General features: G+C 37.8%; 1 pseudogene; it reads left to right on the top strand.

Annotated features, from left to right (window-relative positions):
- The first annotated feature begins 1,102 nt into the window (after positions 1–1,102).
- LOC109250522 (glyceraldehyde-3-phosphate dehydrogenase-like) lies at positions 1,103–2,293 on the top strand (annotated as a pseudogene).
- The last annotated feature ends 16,127 nt before the right edge of the window (positions 2,294–18,420 follow it).

Raw genomic sequence — 18,420 nt, 5'->3', positions numbered from 1 at the left:
TTATTACACTATACGTTAACTCACTTGGATTTAAATTGAAAAAAAAAAGAAGAGATCCATTTTAGGTCTAAAGTCACCTGCAGATTGAAAGTGAGGGAATGGAGAGACATTTATTGTGCAAATAGATGTCAAACAAAAGCCAGAGTATCAATACTTATATTAGACAAACTAGATTTTAAAACCAACAATGTAAAAAGAGACAAAAAAGGACAGTATATTATCAAAAAGGGAAAAATCCAACAAGAAGATCTAACAATTGTAAATATTTATGCACCCAACTTGAAGCACCCCAAAAAGTAGAGCAGCTAATAACATACATAAAGGATATAATTGATAGTAATACAATAATAACTTTAACACCAACTTACATCGATGGACAGATATTAGATAAACAGAAAATCAACAAAGTAACAATGGCTTAGAATGACACATTGGACCAGATGGATCTAACAGAGCAGTCTGTCCTATTCATCCTATTCAGAACATTCCATCCTAAATGGCAGAATACACATTATTTTCAAATGCATATAGAACATTCTCCAGAATAGACAGCATATTAGGCCATGAAACAAGACTCAACAATTTCAGAAGATTGAAGTCATATCATGGATCCTTACCAATCACCACGCTAAGAAACTAGGAATCAACCATGAGAAAATATCTAGAAAGAATACATGTAGGTTAAATGACATGCTACTAAACAATGAATGGGTCAACCAAAAATTCAAAGAAAAAATTAAAAAAACACTTGGAGACAAATGAAAATGAAAACACAACAGTCCAAAATCTTTGGGATGCAACAAAGGCTGGTCTAAGAGGGAAGTATATAGAAATACAGGGCTACCTCAAAAAGCAAGAAAAATCTCAAGTAAACAACCTATCATTACACCTAAAGAAGCTAAAAAAGAAGAACAAAATGCAAAGCCTGCAGAAGGGAGGAAATAATAAATATTAGAACAGAAATAAACAAAATAGAAAATAAAATTTTAAAAATAGAAGAGATGAATGAAACCAGGAGCTGGTTCTTTGAAAAGATCAACAAAATTGATAAACCTTTAACCAGAGTCATAAAAATAAAAAAGGACTCAAATAAACAAAATTAGAAACAAAAGAGGATAGGCTCTCTGCTCTTTCCCATTTGACAGATAGGTGCATCTTTTGGTGCAGTGCCAACCATGTCCTGATACATGATGGTGAAGGTTCGAGTAAACAAATTTGGCCATATTGAGGGGCCTGGTTCCAAGGCTGCTTTTAATACTGGAAAAGTGTATATTGTTTCAATCAATAACCCCTTCCTTGACTTCAGCAACATGGTCTACATGTTCCACACTATGATTCCACCCATGGCAAATTCCACAGCACAGACAAGGCCAAGAACAGGAAACTTTCATCAGTGGAAAGCCCAGCTACATCTTCCAGGAGCAAGATCCCACAAATATCAAATGGTGTGATGCTGGTGCTGAGTATATTGTGGAATTCACTGGGGTCTTCACTACCATGGAGAAGTCTGGGGCTCACTTGAAGGGTGGAGCCAAGAGGGTCATTATCTCTTTTCCTTCTGCTGATGCCCCCATGTTTGTGATCATTTTGAATCATGAGAAGTCTGACAACTCTGTCAAGATACCTCCTGCACCACCAACTGCTTGGCCTCTCTGACCAAGGTCATTCATGACAACTTCAGCATCATAGAGGGACTCATGACCACAGTCCATGCTATCACTGCCACCCAGAAGACTGTGGATACCCCCTCTGGGAAACTGTGTAATGATAGATGTGCTGTCCAGAACATCATCCCTGCTTCTATTGGTACAGTCAAGACTGTAAACAAGGTCATCCCTGAGCTCAATGGGAAACTGACTGGCATGGCCTTCCATGTACCCACCCTCAACATGTCAATCATGAATGTGACCCCCTGCCTGGAGAAAGCTGCCAAATACAATGACATCAAGGAAGTGGTGAAGCGGGCATCAGAGGGCCCCTTCGAGGGCATCCTGGACTACACCAAGGACCAGGTTGTCTACTGAGACTTTCACAGTAACACTCACTCTTACACGTTGGATGCTGGGACTGGCATTGCTCTCAATGACCACTGTGTCAAGCTCATTTCCTTGACACAGTGAATTTGGCTTCAGCAACTGGGTGGTGGACCTTATGGTCCACATGGCCTCCAAGGAATAAGACCCCCCTGGACCACCAGCCTCAGCAAGAGCAAGAGGAAGACAGAGGCCCTCAGTTGCTGGGGAGTCCTTGTCCCAACTCACCTACCAACATACTGAGAAGCTCCCAACCTCCACAGTTTATATTGTAGCCCCTCTGAGGAAGGGGAAGAGCTTGGGGATTCCTACCTTGTCATGTATGATCAATAGAGTATATGGTACTGTCTTCAAAAAAATGAAATGAAGGAGGGAAAATAACCAACATCACAGAAATACAAAGAATTATAAGAAAATATTAAGAAAAATGATATGCCCACAAATTGGATAACCTGAAAGAAATGGAAAAATTCCTAGAAACATATAACCTACCAAAACTGAAGCAGGAAAAAATAGAAAACTTGAATGGATTGATTATCAACAATGAAATTGAATCAGTGATCCAAAACTCCCAACAAAAAAAAGTACAGGACCAGATGTCTTCACAGGTGAATTCTACCAAATGTTCAAAGAAGAGTTAATAACTATTCCCTCAAATTATTCCAAAAAATAGAAAAGGAAATAAAGCTTTCAAATACATTCTCTGAGGTCATCATTACCCTGATATGAAAACCAAATAAAGACACCACAAAAAAAAGAAACACATGCTCTTGTCTCTGATGAACATAGATATAAAAATATTCAAAAAAATATTAGCAAACTAAATCTAACAATATATTAAAAAATATTCACCATGACCAAGTGGAATTTATTGCTGAGATGCAAGGATATTTCAATATTAACAAATCAATGTCATTTATCACATAAACAGGAGAATGCATAAAACCATACAATCATTTCAATAGACACAGAAAAAGTATTTGACAAAATACAACATCCATTCATGAAAAAAATTCCAGTCCTTAACAAAGCAAATTTAGAGTGGGGATATCTCAACATAATTAAGATCATATATGAAAAGCCCACAGCGAACATCATTCTCAATGAGGAAAACCTCAGAACTTTTCCCCTAAAGTCAAGAATAAGAAAAGGATGTCAACTCTCACCACTTTTATTCTACATAGCACTGGAAGTTCTAGCCACAGAAATCAGACCACAAAAAAGAAATAAAATAAACCCAAATTGGTCAGGAAGAAGTAAAACTTTCACTATCTGCACAAGACATGATACTCTACAGAGAAAACCAGAAAGAAAGAAAGAAAGAAAGAAAGAAAGAAAGAAAGAAAGAAAAGGAAGGAAGAAAGAAAGAAAGGAAACCTGTTAAAACTGATACATTTAGTAAGGTCACAGGATGCAAAATCAATATACAGAAATCCATTGCATTTCTATACACTAATAATAAAAGAAATAATATACTAATAAAAATCTAATAAATACACTAATAAAAATACACTTATAATGAAAGAAATAATACACTAAAAAAAGAAAGTAAGAAAACAGTCCATTTATAATTACACACAAAATGATAAAATATCTAGGAATAAACTTAACCAAGAATGTGAAAAATGTTAACTCTGAAAACTAGAAAACATTGATGAAAGAAATTGAAGATGATACAAACAAATGGAAGGCTATTGCATGCTCATGGATTGCAAAAACAAATATTTTTAAAATGTCAAACTACCCAAAGCAATCTACATATTTAATGCAATCACTATCAAAATAAAAACAGAATATATTTCACAGAGCTAGAAAAAACAGTCCTAATTTTTTTATGGAACCACAAAGACTCCAAATAGCCAAAGCAATCTTGAAAGACAACAAAATAGGAGGAATCACGATCCCAAACTTGAAGTTATATTACAACTTTGATCAATGTAGTGATCAAAACAGTATGATACTGGCACAAAAATAGATACATAGATCAGAACAGAATAGAGAGCCCAGAAATAAAGCCACCATTATATGGTCAATTAATCTTCCACAAAAGAGGCAAGAATTTGCAGTGGAAAAAAGAAAGCCTCATCAAGTGGTGTTGGCAAAACTGGACAGCCGCATGCAAAAGAATGCAACTGCACCATTTACACCATATACAAAAATAAATTAAAAATGGGTTAAAGACCTAAATTTGAGACCTGAAACCATAAAAATTCTAAAATAGAGCTCAGGCAGTAATTTCTTTGACATCAGCCATAACATTTTTCTAAATATGTCTCCTCAAGCAAAGGAAACAAAAACAACATAAATTATTAGGACTACATCAAAATAAAAAGCTTCTGCACAAGGAGGAAGTGAAGGAAACAATCAGCAAAACTAAAAGGTAACTTATGGAATGGGAGAAAATATTTGCAAATGACATATCTGAAAAAAGGTTAGTATCCAAAATATATAAAGAACTTATACAACTCAACACCAAAAATAATCTACTTAAAAATGGGAAAAAGGTATAACACTTTTCTCCAAAGAAGACATCCAGGTGGCCAACAGACACATGAAAAGATGTTCAACATCACTCATCACCAGGGAAATGCAAATCAAAACCACAATGAGATATCACCTCACCCCTGCCAGAATGGCTAAAATAAAAAAACAAAACAAAACAAAACAAAACACAAGAAACAACAGGTATTGACAAGGATGTGGAGAAAAAGGAACCTTCATGCACTGTTGGTGGGAATGCAAACTGGTATAGCCATTGTGGAAAACAGTATGGAGTTTCTTCAAAAAGTCAAAAATAGAACTACCCTATGATCCTATATTTCTACTACTGAGTATTTACTCAATACAGCAACACTAATTGGAAAAGATATATGCACCCCTATGCTTAGTGCAATGTTATTTGCTATAGCCAAATTATGGAAGCAGCCTAAGTGCCCATCAATAGATGAGTGGATATAGAAACACAGGCAGCTACCTCTTTGACCTTGGCTGGAACAACTTTTTACTAGATATGTCTCGGGAGGCAAGGGAAACAAAAGGAAAAATGAATTTTTGGAACCTCATCAAGATAAAAAGCTTCTGCGCAATGAAGGAAACAACAAAACTAAAAGTCAGCCTAAGGAATGGGAGAAGGTATTTGCAAATGACATATCTGATAAGGGGTTAGTACCCAAAATCTATGAGTACATATCAAACTCAACACTCGAAAAAAACTAATAACCCAATTAAGAAATGGGCCAAAGACATAAGTAGACACTTCCAAAGAAGACATCCAGATAGCTAACAGACACATAAAAGGATGCTCAACATCAATCACCATTAGGGAAACACAAATCAAAACCATGGTGAGATATCACCTCACACTTCTCAGAATGGCTAAAATTAACAACAAAAGAAACAACAGGTGTGGGTGAGGATGCAGAGAAAGGGGAATGCTCTTGCACTGTTGGTGGGAATACAAATTAACTATAAATAACTATAGGTATCCATTACACACACACACACACACACACACACACACACACACACACACACAATGTACTCAGCCATCAAAAACAATGAAATCTTGCCATTTGCAATGACTTGGATGGAGCTAGAATGTATTATGCTAAGCTAAATAAGTCAATCAGAGAAAGACATATACCATATGATTTCATTCATATGTGAAATTTAAGAAACAAATCAGATGAAGATATGGGAAGAGGAGTTGGAAAGAGAAGAAAGGGAAATGAGCAAGAGACTCTTAACAATAGAGAACATACTGAGGAGTGATGGAGGGAGTTGGGTAGGAGATGGGCTGGATGGGTGATGGGTACCTGACCGAGGAGGGCACCTGTTGTGATGAGTACTGGGTGTTGTATGTAAATGATGAATCACTGAATTCCACTCCTAAAAACAATATTGCGCAGTATGTTAACTGACTAAAATTTAAATTAAGTTTAAATTAAAAAATAATGATAATTATTTTTCATCTTTCTGGAAGGGCAATGTTTTAATATCCAAATGTGTTAAATATTGGTGAGAGTATACAAATCCACATTCTCCAACACTTCCCTGATGGGAGTAAAAATCATTACAACCATTCTGCAAGCAATTTGGTTGTATGTATTAAATGTGAAAATGTACATACCCAATCTCTCATCAATTCTACTTTCAGGTCTCCGGATTAAAGAAATACATTTGGATAAGGAGACAGAGACAAAGGTGAACATTTCATATGCTTTATTACAGAAAAGAAAATAGAGTAACCTCACAATGCAATAGGGAAATAATGAAATTAAATACCATGGATTATCATTCAATTGTTATAAGAGTGAATTATTCTGTCTGTATTCACCAATACAGAGAGCCCTCAAAAATAATGTTGAATACAAAAGTAAGCCGATAAATCAAGTGTACAACTATTTTATGTTTAAAAAAACTCAGAAAAAAAAAACCACTTTCTGTGTGTGTGTGTGTGTGTGTGTGTGTGTGTGTGTGTGGTGTGTATAAAAGTGCATAGAAACATTCTGATAAAGCAATTGTCTGTACTTGGAGGTTGAATCAATATGGATCATGACAGAGGTGAAGGTGAAGATGAAAGTTTACTTGGAAATGGGAGTAACATTCTAATTTTTCAAGAAATTTTTGTATGTTCATTTATAACGTGCATTTTTTTAACCTGAGGGGGAAAACAAATAAATATGCTAAAAAGTTAATATGCTTAACTCCAATTGGTGGGACTGTGGATGCATTTTCTTGTATTTCTATCAAAATGTATTCTCTTTTCCCCATTCCAGTAAAGGTGATGTTGCTAACATTCAAAATACATAAATACTACTCTTCATTGGTTTAAAATAATTTATAAATTCTTTTATGCCCTAAGAGATTAAAATATCTCTAAGTCCTGCCCTAAATAAAAAGTCTGATTTACCAAAAAGTTCCATTTACTTCGGACTTTCTGGGATATGGTTCTGAAGAAGATTAGTTTGAGGGTGAATGTTAAAGTATTCAAATATATTGCATTTCAAATTAGTTAAGAATGAAAAGGCAGAATTCTTTATTACTAATAACTTATCAGCTGTTATAAGAAGAAAGCATGGCACTTTCAAAATGGTTGTGGAGAGAGAATAGAGGCAATTATCTATGAAATGTATTCTGTATAGAGAAACAAATTAAACTAGTAGAGATAAGGGAAGATTATGACCTGCAGTTTCTTCGCTCCATTTAAGACACTTGAGTACTTAATACAGTGAATCTTTGGGCAGTCTAATACCCATTTTGCTCTTGGCTTCTGGCTGTAAAAGGTGAGTGATAAACTAATTGTGAAACCAACGGAGCTTCTTACAGACTTCACTGGCTTGGTGCATCCAAACGCAGACTAGTCTCAGGGATGCCATGTCAGTTGAGAGTAATCTACAGCCCTCTCAGTCTCTGGTGGTTTTGAAGCCTAAAGCCCTGAACTCTGAACTCCCTGATTACTGAGTGAGGAAACAATATCCCAAAGATGTAAAGCCCCAGATCTGTGTGGGTGTGGATTTGTGTTCCAAAGACTGAAAACACTGCATGTGGCTGACTAACATCTATGACATGACGGCCGATCAGCCATGAACTGAAGATCCTGATCAGCTAGTAAAAAGGGAAAAACATCTGACACATTCATCTGCTTTCACTGTAGATATATGATATCCAGACAACCAAATAAACTAAACACAGACTAGAAGATGAGATGCTTTTTGGGAGAATATGTGCTTGTAAGTCTCAGCCTTATGGGCTTCTTAGGCAGGTCTTACTAATATAAATCCATAGTGGAGAAAAACATGTATTCTTTCTGTATTGTGTTTGAATAGGCCTCATTTTTCTCTTGTATACATCGTCAGCACTCATTACCTATTTGAAGAACAAGTTATAAATCTTGTCAAAATCAGAACCATTAAATATCATTATGCATGTGAACTTCTGCATGTTCTGAACATAAACAGATTGAACTTCATCAGTTTGCTGCTTACATAATGATTTCAATATTCAAAGCCCTGACCCATCGTGTCCTCTATCAATGATACCTTGAGGAAAGAGACAAGCTATACCATGCAAAAAGACCAGTCATGAGCCTGTGTCTTACTTTGTCTTGTCTGTTCTCAGAGAGACTTGTTCCCTCCTCCAGCTTGCTGGCAGTTCTCATCTCATAGGTTCTTTTGAAGTTTTGAATGGAGCAAGGAAAGCCTTATGATATAAAGGTGAATTGAAAGATCTGTATTTTAATTCTGTGTCTAAAGTTTTCTTCTGTCAACACACACGTGGGTATCACAAATTCAAAACTTGGCCCTGTGCCTCTCTAACCTTCAGGCCTTTGGATGACTAAAAATTAGACAATTGATTCAAATAAATATTAATAACTGATTTTTTTAGCTTAGGAAAGCTCCCCAGCAATGTCACCACAAGACCCCCTCATCCTCCCCTCCGGAGTTCCCCCCACAAAAAAAATACATAAATAAATTCATAAGTGCTTATGAATGTCTATAAGCAAATTGAAAGAAAATGCCTTCTGTTAAGAATTAATGACTAATAAATTAACCAGGAAGAATCATTGTAAAGTCTTAAAAAACAGGACTTTCATACAAATGATAGAATGGAGAAAATGGATAAAGATTCGGGCTATCGTGTGGACATTCTAAGTCCAAACCCAAGTCATGGAACTTACATTCTCTGCATGTCTGTAGGAAGAGTTGTCTGCAAGATAGACTCTGAGATTTCTTTTCTAGCCAGAACATTAAGACCTCAGATTGCTTCCCATAGCCACTTGTACATAAAACAGAAACAATGGAATACTTATTTCCTGACAGGAAATGTCCATGTGAATTTCACATAAGTTGGATGGAAAGCAGAAGAGGAACCCTGGTACTTGCTTTTGAGCCCAGGTAATGTCTTCCACAATTTTTTGTCTCTCAGTTTACTGGAACACTTAATAAGATCTGCCAGAAGCCAAAATTCATTGGTCCACATTTTGGACCAATTAAATCTACAAAAATCTACTAGTACTAATAAGTGAATTTAGCAAGGTTATAAGATGAAAGATCTATATATAAAAAACATTGTTTTGGAAGTACTTCCAGAATGATAAAGTCCTCCAAAAGTCTGATCCTCCATAATAATAATGAGAACACTAGCCATTATGAATAACCAAAATCCTTCCCCCCACCCCCCCACAACTCTGGCAATTAACCAATTGGCCAATTGGCCAATTGGCAATTAACCAATTAACTTGGAAGAGCATTTATTCAACAAAGCCATCTGAATTGTAAAAATGGTGAGCTTTTGGTATTTTAACTTGTCCTATTTTCCTCCCCATTTCCCTTGTCCATAACCTTGAAAACCAAGATTCTCACAACTACAGTGAAAACCAAAAGCCTCTGTCAGTGTAGGGGGAGCAATAAGTTTAGACTTCTCCAACAGACTTACCTCAAAAGGTTTGTCACTCTTGTCTAGCAGCTCCTTGAAAGGGTTTATTTTCAGGGCTTCTCTTTATTTGAGCTGACTCAGAGCTTGCTCTGTGAGGACAGCTCTATCAGTAGGGTGTTGGCCAGAAAAAATCAGTGGTAATTGCTGAACATTACAATGGCGTGAGGTGATGATTCTGTTGGGGCTTATAAGGGGATGACCAAAAAAACATGAAAAGAAAATCTGAGGAATAAGATGTCTATGGGGAGCTTTGAAAAGCTGATAGTCCTAGGAAATCTAGATCATGCATAGGCTCAGGGCCAGACACATGACCAGGAAAAAGTTGAGAAGGTCTTAATCTCTCACCTCTGGTTGACCTCCAGCTTTTGTGAAAGCAGAAAGGGGGAATTAAGGAAGAATTGTAAATCACTTGCTACAGTATTAAAAATAAACACAACACACACACAGTGCTTCTCAGCAAATGCTTGGAAATTTATTTATTCAATGTATCTGTCCAATTTTAGGTGACCACTAAGCCTACCTAACAGAGACTTAAGTGTCTATATATGACAAAGAATACAGATTTAAGAGAACTAGTCCAGGAAAGTCACAAACAGCAAAAATAATGACAAGAACAAACAACAATAAACTAGAGGAAGGAGTGATGAATCTGATTTCCAAAATTTCCCCTTCATGTTATATAAAATGTCCATTTTTCACCAAAAAATTATAAGACATGCACACAGACAGAAAACATGAACATGGGGGACAGGGGGTAGTAACCAATAAAAACTGTCCTTGAAGATGTTCAGATGTTGAACTTATTAAACTAAGACTTTAAATCAGTTATTATAAGTATGGTCAGTGACTAAAGGAAAACATATCTAAATAATTAATGGGAAATATGAGAATGATATCTCATAAATTAGAGGATGAAATAACCAAAATAAGCAAGTCAATAAGATAGAAATTAGATTACTGGTCATTAGAGTCTGATTGAAGAGGGGAACGTTGAATGATTGGTAATGAGTTTCTTTTCTGGGTGATGAAATATTTTAATATTTATGGTGATGGTTGTACAATTTATGAATATACTAAAAACCAATAAATTGTACATTTAAAAGGATAAATGTTATGATGTGTGAATTATATACCCATAGAGTTACAGTAAAGAATTATTTGTATTTCTATACAGGAGGAACAAACAATAAGAAATTGAAACTTAAAAAGAAAAATACTATTTACAGGGTGCCTGGTTGGCTCAGTTAGTTAAGCATTTGACTCTTGATTGCAGCCCAGTTTTTGATCTCAGGGTTGTGAATTCGAGCCCCACTTTGGGGTCTATGCTCTATGTGGAGCCTACTTTAAAAATACATATATATTATTTACAATGGCATCAAAAATATGAAACTCTTAGGGATAAATTAAATAAAATATGTGAAAAATCTATACATTGAAAACTTCAAACTTCACTGAGGGAAATTAAGGAAGATCTAATTTAATGGTGGGATATGCCCTGTCCATGGGTTGGGAAAAATAGACTCACCTATATTCAAAACTGATTTTTGACAAATATGCAGAGGTAATTCAGTGAAGAGAGGATAGTCTTTTTTAACAAACAATGATGGAACAATTAGATAGCCATATGCAAAACTTTTGAATTCAATCTATACACAAAAGTTAACTCGAAATGGGTCAGAGACCTAAATATAAAACCAACACAATAAAACTTCTAGAAGTAAACAACAAAAAAATTTTTGTGACCTTGGGTTAGGCAAAGATTTCTTAGATATGACACCAAAAACATGATCCATATAAGGACAAGTTAATAAATTGGATTTTATCAAAACTTAAAACCTCTGCTCTTCAAAAGAGATTGTTAAGAGAATGAGAAAAGAAGTCACAGAGTGGAAATCTGTGCTTTATTAGTGAATTTATAAATTCACTTTATTAGTAAATTTACTAATTGCTTTATTAGAAAATTCATCCTCACAGCTAGTAATTGGTAGGAGGTGGAGTTTGAACTCAAGTGTGCCTGACTCCAAAGCCCTTATACTTCACCATATTCAGATATGGCCCCTCATAAGTGAGTTAACACTGTATCTTGCACTTGGTGTATGCTTAAAATGATGTTGCATAAATGATATCTAACTAAGTAGGAGGGAATTCATTTGTATGCGTATTATCTAAGACATACAGATAAATAATAAATGTTGAGAGAATATAGAGATGATAAGTTTTACCTTATGGTTCAAAAGAGAACTGTATAAGATATAGTTAACTAATATATAACATCCCAGGAGTAAGATCTATAGGGGAAACAAACTTTTACCTTTACTCTCTTATGATTCTTTCCACCTGGGCCTGAAAATTAAATTAAATTGCCATAAAACAGATCAACAAGAGAAATGTATAGAAATTTATTTAATGCAAAGTTTTACATGACATGGAGACTTCATACAGAATGAAGACCTAAAGAAATGGCAAAACCCACTTCTTTTATTTTAAACACATTTATTATTTTATTTAAAAATAAAAAGGAACAAATCATTACATGGTAACATAAATAATATTTTAAGAAAAATAACTATATTTTCTAAAGCAAATATTAGAGATTTTTGCAGTCCTCTCTAATATATAGTTTGATGTGGGAAACAACGGCAGAAGGAAATGGCAGATAAAATTAAATTTCCTTATAACCTGTAGCCCATTGGCAAATATTTGAGGCTGGCAGAGTACAGCATTTCTCCAGGAACTCCCTAATGTCTTAATGTTAATACTTTGCTAGAGGGAAAACAATCTTAACTTGACAATAGCTAGGCCTCCAGTATCCTGTGAGTCTTTAGCATATGAAAATCTCATTAGAAACTTCCCCTGGGCTTTACCTCCCCCAACTCCATGGTTTACAACCAGTCTTTCCTCATGGTCCCAGGGCAGCTCTTTCTGTCCATGGGTCCTGTACCCATGCTTTAATGAAATCACCTTTTGGCACCAAAGACGTCTCCAAAAATTCTTTCTTGGTCACTGGATCCCTACTCCATGAACCCCACTATCCCCCCAAAACTTGTCATGGTGGCTTAAGAGAGGAAAAACCCACTTACTTTTATATTAGATTGAACAAAGAAAGGTGATTGTAAGGAAGTGACTATGTGGAGAGGCCAAAGGAAGAAAATGATTTTGACAAAGTCTGTGTGTATAGAATTCACTCAGTCTCAAATTCTTATCTTTGAATGTTACTTTTCTCTGGTTCAGGCAGGATATCTTTAATAGGGGAATTTCATCTATGTTTAAGAAAAAGAGGCAGAAAAAAAGCAGCTAATTTTCTTGTGTTTGCTCTTTTTCCTGTGTCAATAGCCCCAGATAGTAAATATGCCGGAGTAGCAGATGTTGAGGCTTGAGAATTATTATTTTTTAAAACATATTGTGTAGACAAGAGGAGGGGAACATGACAGAAAAGTCCCATGAATACAACAAGATAACTATCAAATCATCCTAAATGTCCCAGAAAGCAACCTGAAGTCTGATAAGACAAACTCCACAACTGAAGGTAGAGTGTAATGCCCCCGATTTCGAATCCAAGAGACCACCAAGGAGCCGATACCGATGCAAACACACGAGGGTTTATTTGCAAGCTCAAGCTTGGGCCCAAGTATATCCGACAGCGGAGCAGGGACTTGTACCCCTAGGTTAAGAGGCGTAGCAATTTTATAGGGGCCAGTGGCCAATGAGATTATAACACACAGAAAGCTGCATAGTCATGTCAGTCCACACGCAGGTGACCAATTGAATTACAATTTACCCTATAGTAATTGTTTGAACTAGCCTATCACTCTGGTCAGAATTGGCACGCAAGTTTGGCGGGCAAAAGACGGGGTTTAAGAATTGGCGCGCAAGTTTGGCAGGCAAAAGGCAGGGTTTACATTCTTGGGCGGTTAGGGGTTCCGCATTCCTATATGAGCTGGTTTCCAGTAAGGGTGTGCTCAGGGGCTTGACTAGGGTGGGGGTTATACGTGAGACGGTGGGTGTAGCACAAAATGGAGTTAGTCTTGCTCTGCTTGTTCGGAGGTAGGGGATTTTTGTTAAATTCCTTGGGTCCCACAAGAGAAGAGGCCACATCAAAGAAGGTGGGAAGTGCAGAGACTTGGTTTGGAAGAGAAATGGATTGTGGTTGCTGTGGTTAGGAGAGAGCCAAGGTCATGAAGAAGAGCAAGAGACAAACACACTGAAGAGCAGATGGGGTGGACAATTCTCTACAGCAATTGTCTTGGAAAGCAAAAGGGGCCAAGTTTTGTGACTTCTGGCAATTAGCAGGGCTTAAAACCTATAGTTCTGAAGGTCAAAGGGCTTGGCACAGATAGAGCCCAGAGGGCATTGTGTTGCTCTTGGAAAGAAGTCAGGCAAACAACCAGCAGGCATACAGTGTGTGGAAACAGCAATCTAGAGATCACCCGGGGCACACAGTGAGGAGGTTATTTGCTTACCTTGGAGCTGTCCCAGAGAGACAGTGTTCCCAGAGAGACCCCTCTAGAACAAAGGAACCGGCTGGTGCTATTTCCCTCCCTGACACCTCAGCATAAGCACAGAGCCACCTGTGGCAATCAGCAAAGCCATCTGTGGCAACAGAGCAAACACTAACTACCTGCCTTACTTATACCAAGTCCTGCCTCCCCTAGGCCCTGGTGGAACAGCCCTTCCTCAGTACCAGAGAGGTGGCCCCTCTCCCCAAGAAGATAGGCACAAACTCCTGCCAACACCACCTCTCTTGACTCAAAAGATTTGTGGAGCTTCAGCTCCAATGACAATGACAGATGTTGATTAACAAACAGACCAGAGCACACCTAGTTAAAACATGGCACATTCAGGCCAGGGATCAAACACTGCCCATAGCAGGCAAAGAAAGCCACTGCAGGCAACTAGTCTGAAGGATAAAGCAGCCAGGACAAAAGAACAGACACATGCAGCATACATTGGAGACACTCCCAGAAACACCAGGCCCTGAGGAACAGAGGACACCACATAGCAGGGTAGTATAGGACCTCTTCTACATAAGGCCATTACCCTCACAAAGAGGAGATATAGCTGACATTCCTAACACAGAGAAACAGGCACAGAGGCATAGAAAAAAAGAGAAGACAGAGAAGTCTATCCCAAATGAAAAACAGTATAAGGTCACAGCCAGAGATCAAGGTTAAACCGAGATGAGTAACATGCCTGAAACAGAATTTAAAGTAGTGATCATAAGGATACTCACTGGACTTGAGAAAATAGTGGAAGACATCAGACATAAATAAAGACATAAAGAAGACCCAGTCAGAGATCAAGAATGCAATAAACGAGATTAGACAAAAGCTTGATGCAATGAACAGCAGGCTTGGAAAAGCAGAGGAACCAAGTAATGACTCAAAAACAGAGCAATGGAAAGTAATCAAGTGGTATGATCTCAATTCTTATATAGTTATGAAGCGCTGGTTTGTGACTCAGTATGTGATCTATCTTGGAGAATGTTCCATGTGCACTCGAGAAGAAAGTATATTCTGCTGCTTTGGGATGCAGAGTTCTAAATATATCTGTCAAGTCCATCTGATCCAATGTATCATTCAGGGCCCTTGTTTCTTTATTGACCGTGTGTCTAGATGATCTACCCATTTTTGTAAGTGGGGTGTTAAAGTCCCCTGCAATTACCACATTCTTATCAATAAGGTTGCTTATGTTGGTGAGTAATTGTTTTATATATTTGGGGGCTCCTGTATTCGGCGCATAGACATGTATAATTGTTAGCTCTTCCTGATGGATAGACCCTGTGATTATTATATAATTCCCTTCTTCATCTCTTGTTACAACCTTTAATTTAAAGTCCAGTTTGTCTGATATAAGTATGGCTACTCCAGCTTTCTTTTGACTTCCAGTAGCATGATAAATAGTTCTCCATCCCCTCACTTTCAATCTGAAGGTGTCCTCAAGTCTAAAATGAGTCTCTTGTAGAGAGCAAATAGATGGGTCTTGTTTTTTTATCCATTCTGATACCCTATGTGTTTTGGTTGGCTCATTTAGTACATTTACGTTCAGTGTTATTATAGAAAGATATTCTATATCTTTAAAGATATAAAGATGTAAAGATACATCATTGTGATGTCTGTAGGTTTCATGCTTGTAGCGATGTCTCTGGTACTTTGTCTCACAGAATCCCCCTTAGGATCTCTTGTAGGGCTGGTTTAGTGGTGACAAATTCCTTCAGTTTTTGTTTGGGAACACCTTTATCTCTCCTTCTATTCTAAATGACAGACTTGCTGGATAAAGGACTCTCGGCTACATATTTTTTCTGTTCATCACATTGAAGATCTCCTGCCATTCCTTTCTGGCCTGCCAAGTTTCAGTAGAGAGATCCGGCACGAGTCTTATATGTTAGAGCGTGTTTATCCCTAGCTGCTTTCAGAATTTTCTCTTTATCCTTGTATTTTGCCAGTTTCACTATGATATGTCATGCAGAAGATTGATTCAAGTTATGTCTGAAGGGAGTTCTCTTTGCCTCTTGGATTTCAATGCCTTTTTCCTTCCCCAGATCATGGAAGTTCTCAGCTATTATTTCTTCAAGTACACCTTCAGCACCTTTCCCTCTCTCTACCTCCTCTGGAATACCAATTATGCGTAGATTATTTCTCTTTAGTGCATCACTTAGTTCTCTAATTTTCCCCTCATACTCCTGGATTTTTTTATCTCTCTTTTTCTCAGCTTCCTCTTTTTCCATAATTTTATCTTCTAGTTCACCTATTCTCTCCTCTGCCTCTTCAATCTGAGCTGTGGTCATTTCCATTTTATTTTACAGCTCGTTTATAGCATTTTTTAGCTCCTCCTGACTGTTCCTTAGTCCCTTGATCTCTGTAGCAATAAATTCTCTGCTGTCCTTTATACTCTTTTCAAGCCCAGCGATTAATTTTATGACCATTATTTTCAATTCACTTTCTGTTATATTGTTTAAATCCTTTTTGATCAGTTTGTTAGCTGTTGTTATTTCCTGGAGATTCTTTTGAGGGGAATTCTTCCATTTCGTCATTTTGGAAAGAACTGCAGGGCACTTCCCCTGTGCTGTCTTGAATAACTTGCATTGGTGGGTGGGGCCACAGTCAGACCTGATGTCTGCCCCCAGCCCACCGCTGGGGCCACAATCAGACTGGTGTGTACCTTCTCTTCCCCTCTCCTAGGGGCGGGATTCACTGTGGGTTGGCGTGGCCCATCTGGGTTACTTGCACACTGCCAGGCTTGTGATGCTGGGGATCTGGTGTATTAGCTGGAGTGGATAGGCAAGGTGCACAGGGACAGGAGGGGCAGGGTCAGCTCACTTATCCTTGGTGATCCGCTTTGGGAGGGGCCCTGCAACACCAGGAGGGAGTCAGACCCATCGCCGGAGGGATGGATCCACAGAAGCACAGCGTTGGGTGTTTGTGCAGTGCAAGCAAGTTCCCTGGCAGGAACTGGTTCCCTTTGGGATTTTGGCTGGGGGATGCATGAGGGAGATGGCGCTGGAGAGTGCCTTTGTTCCCCGCCAAGCTGAGCTCTGTCATCCCAGGCCTCAACAACTCTCCCTCCCGTTGTCCTCCAGCCTTCCCGCTCTCTGAGCAGAGCTGTTAACTTATAACCTTCAAGATGTTAAGTCCTGCTCGCTGTCTGAACACACACAGCCTCTCTGCTTTTGCAAGCCAGACTCGGGGTCTCTGCTTGGCCGGCGGGCTGCCCCTCCGCCCCGGCTCCCTCCCACCAGTCCGTGTAGTACACACCACCTCCTACCCTCTTGCCTACCCTACCCTCCTGCCCTTCCTACCCTCTTCCGTGAGCCTCTCGTCTGTGTTTGGCTCCAGAGAATCCGTTCTTCTAGTCTTCTGGCAGTTTTCTGGGTTATTTAGGCAGGTGTAGGTGGAATCTAAGTGATCGGCAGGACACGCGGTGAGCCCAGCATCCTCCTACGCCACCATCTTCCCCTCCGAAAAGTGATCAAGTGAAACTGAAGAGAGTAGCTTTTAGGAAGTCAGTGACTGCATCAAATGTAATAACATTTGATAGGAATCACAGAAGAAAAAGAGAAAGAAAAGGTGGCAGAAATTTTATTTGAAGAAATAATAGCTGAAAACTTCCCTAATTTGGAGAAGGAAACAGACATCCGGATCCAGGAGGCACAGAGAATCTCCATCAAAATCAACAAAAACAGATACACATCAAGACATTTTGCAATTAAATTGGCAAAATATAGCAACAAAGAAAAAAACTTTAAGAGCAGAAAGACATAAGAAGATAGTACTATACAAGGGAAATCCCAGTAGGATATCAGGGGATTTTTTAGCAGAAATTTTCCAAGCCAGAGGGAGTGGCATCATATATTCAAAGTTCTGAATGGCAAAAATCTGCAGTCAAGAATATTCTATCTAGCAAAGCTATCATTCAGAATAGGAGAGATAAAGAGTTTCCAGACAAGCAAAAACTGAAGGAGTTCATGACCACTAAACCAGCCCTGCAAGAAATATTAAAAGGGATTTTTTGGATGAAAAAAAAAAAGCCAAACATGACAGTATGAAACTAGGAAACATAAAAATAGTAAAAATATTTTTTTCTATAAAAAATATGTCAGGGAACTCACAAAAAAAAGGATGTAAAATATGATACCATATACTTAAAACGTGGGGAGGAGAGGAGAAAAGAATGGGTTCAAACCTACATGACTATCAACTTAATACAGACTGCTGTAAGCAGAAGATGATATACACACACCTAATGGTAAACACAAATGAAAAACCACTAACAAATATGAGAAAAATAAAGATAAATAAATGCAGATATATCACTAAAGAAAACCAGTAAACCCTGAAAGAGAGAAAGACAACACAGGATTGGAGAAAATCTTTAGAAACAACCACATAACAAGTCATAAAATGGCAATAAATACATATCTATCAATAATATTTTGAATGTTGATGGAATAAAT

The sequence above is a fragment of the Panthera pardus genome, unplaced genomic scaffold (genome assembly GCF_024362965.1).
Source record: "Panthera pardus isolate Hobbes unplaced genomic scaffold, ASM2436296v1 HiC_scaffold_21, whole genome shotgun sequence".
Taxonomy (NCBI): Eukaryota; Metazoa; Chordata; class Mammalia; order Carnivora; family Felidae; genus Panthera; species Panthera pardus.
The sequence above is the reverse complement of the archived record's forward strand: the minus strand, read 5'-3'. Positions and strand labels throughout refer to the sequence as shown.